The sequence below is a fragment of the Gallus gallus genome, chromosome 2 (genome assembly GCF_016699485.2).
Source record: "Gallus gallus isolate bGalGal1 chromosome 2, bGalGal1.mat.broiler.GRCg7b, whole genome shotgun sequence".
Lineage (NCBI taxonomy): Eukaryota > Metazoa > Chordata > Aves > Galliformes > Phasianidae > Gallus > Gallus gallus.
In genome coordinates, this window is record NC_052533.1 from 121144781 (window position 1) to 121147683 (window position 2903).

Consider the following 2903-nt stretch of genomic DNA (forward strand, 5'->3'; position numbering starts at 1 on the left):
GGACGGCCCGGCCCCGCCCCGCCCCTCCGCGCGCGAGGCGCCCAGGGCTGGGGGCGGGGTCTCGGGGCGCTACCTGAGGCTCCGCGGCGGGAGGGACTACACGGACCGGCATGCTCCGCGGGCGGGCGCGGCCTGCACTTCCGGTAGGCACCGCGCGGCTGCTTCCGGGAGCCGGGGCATCTCGGGAGCCGTAGTTCCCGGTCGGCGCGCTGCCCGCTGGGGGCTGTAGTTCCGCGGGGGCCACTATTCTTGAAAAGAGATATGAGAGATATTTTGGAGAAAATGAAAACAGAGTAGTTTGTGTCAAAAAAAAAAAAAAAAGCGTTTTCTATGTATACTTTATAATTTTTACATGTTATAAACATGTGATATGTAGAATTTCTGAGCCTCTCTTCATCACAGGGTTGCCACATATCTGGTTCTCTGGAACTGCCTTTCGCCCCCCCACCTTCCTTTAAGTCCTTCATTTGGAAGGTATATGAGGACGTGGGGCACTTGGGGATTGTGAGTGTGGGCAGCCTGCTGGCACCATGGCTGTGGCTGCTGTCAGGTACCTGCCTCACCCTCACCTCTCAGGGTGATGTCACAGAATCGTAAAGGTTGGGACAGACCTCAGAGATCATCTAGTCTGACTATCAACCCATCCCCACCATACAACTAACCATGTCCCTCAGTGCCGCATCTCCATGCTTCTTCAACACCTCCAGGGATGCCGACTCCATCACTTTCCTGCACAACCTGTGCCACTGCCTGACTACTCTTTCTGAGAGGAATAAAATTTTCCTAAAATCCAACCTGAACCTCCCCTGGCGCAACTTCAGGCCATTTCCTCTCATCCTATTGCTGTTACGTGGGAGAAGAGGCCAACTCCCATGTTACCACAGGCTCCTTTCAGGCAGTTGTAGAGGGCAATAAGGTTTCCCCTGAGCCTCCTCTTCTCCAGAATGAACAACCCCAGTTCCCTCAGCCACTCCTCATAAGACTTGTGCTTGAGACCCTTCACAGCTTCGTTGCCCTTCTCTGAACATGCTCCAAGGCCTCAGTGTCTTTCTTGTAGTGAGGAGCCCAAAACAGAACACAGTACTCGAGGTCAGCCTCACCAGTCTAAGGACAGAGGAATGATCCTTGTTTCTGCTGCCTATGCTATTCCTGATACAAGCCAGGATGCCACTGTTCTGCTTGGCAACCTGGGCGCTCACTGCTGGCTCATGTTCAGCCAACTGTCAACTAACACCTCCAGATTCTTTTCCTCTGTCCAGCCACTCTGCCCCAAGGCTGTAGCGTTGCATGGGTTTGTTGTGACCAAAGTGCAAGACCTGGCACTTGGTCTTGTTAAACCTCATACAACTAGCCTCAGCCCATTAATCAAACCTATCCTTGTAGGGCCTTCCTACCCTCAGGCAGACCAAAACTTCCTCCCAGCTTAAGTGTCACCTACAAATTTTCTAAGGGGTGCACTCAGTTTCCTCATCCAGATCATCAATCACATTAAACACAACTGGTCTCAGAACTTTTCCAAGGCTTCTAGGAAGCTGTGCACCTCTGGTCAGATGCTGCACAGCTGGTCATCTTATTTGCAGTGTTCTGGGGTACACAAACAGTGTAGCAAAACTTGGCTGGTGAGATGAGCTGATCTGGACTGCAAAATGTTGCACAGTCCTGCTGTATTACTCCCTCAACATATACCAGTCTGGGAGCTGCTGTTACCATTGGCATGTCATCCTTCTGCTGGATTTATATTCCACAGATATAATTTTTTTTAACTTTTTTTTTTTTTTTTTGGTCATTGTTTAAACAGCATATTGGACTGTTTGGAATTTATTTTGAACTTAGACTTTTAATGGATGTTGTTCTTTCAAGTAATTTCCTCAGATTTGGCAGGCTAGCTAGTATTCATCATGAGTGGAATTAGCAGACTTGGAAAGCATTTGTGAATGACTGGTGCAGAAGCCATGCTGCAAGGAACATTTTTTGAACTAATTTTCCACTTATATTCCCAATTCTATCTTAAGTATGTAGTACTCAACAGGGATAATACACTGGAATTTTTGAAATGCATTATATAACCTCCAAGGAGATTTAATCAGTTGCATGTTGAAAATGGCATTGCTGAACCTGATATGCTCAGTATTTCACTATCATGTGCTACAAACTTTGTCCCCCCAAGATGAAAAGGTCCTCCAACTTAGAGCAGTGGAAGAGAAGCTGCTAGAAAACAAGAAAATTCTAACTTCCACTTTCTCAGAACACTTTCTTTTCATTTTTCTAATGCTCAGTCTTATTGAGCATTAGAACACCTGTTTATATTATATTATTTAATTATTTTTATCATAAATATTTATTTTTAAAGTGTGCTAGCTTTACCAAGGTACCTCTTAAATACAAATGTGGTTTTTTTCTCTCTCTATAATCATGTAATTTATTATTATTATTTTTTTATTATTTTTTTTCAGTCAGCTGCCCTTACAGCTTGTAACATACAGGTTCTGCTTATGGCCCTGTTGATCATGCAGGAGTCCTACCCCAAATCCTTTGAAGAGTATGGGGTATTTTTCATCACGGCGAGTAGGTGCAGGAAGGAGTGAGGCTGCATTTCTTTGGCCATTCGGAAATTCCATGGAAGTCAGCGGGATTTCTGGCTGCTGAGGAATGTGGGCTCGGCGCCTTCACATCACAAGACTCTGCGGAGTCATCAGCGATGACTGTTGCTTTACTGAGGTGAGAGAAACTATGCAGGATCAAGGTGAATTAAAATGAGATCTGTTTCTTTTCTGCTTTTCTCAGCAGTAGCTCTTCCCAGCGTGCCGCAGCTGGAGCAGTGCAGTGCATAAAGCTTTGCTTCAGCCGTTTAAGGAAGCAGAAAAGCAGTGGCTTTCACTGCAGCTAGACAGCCACCATGTGGC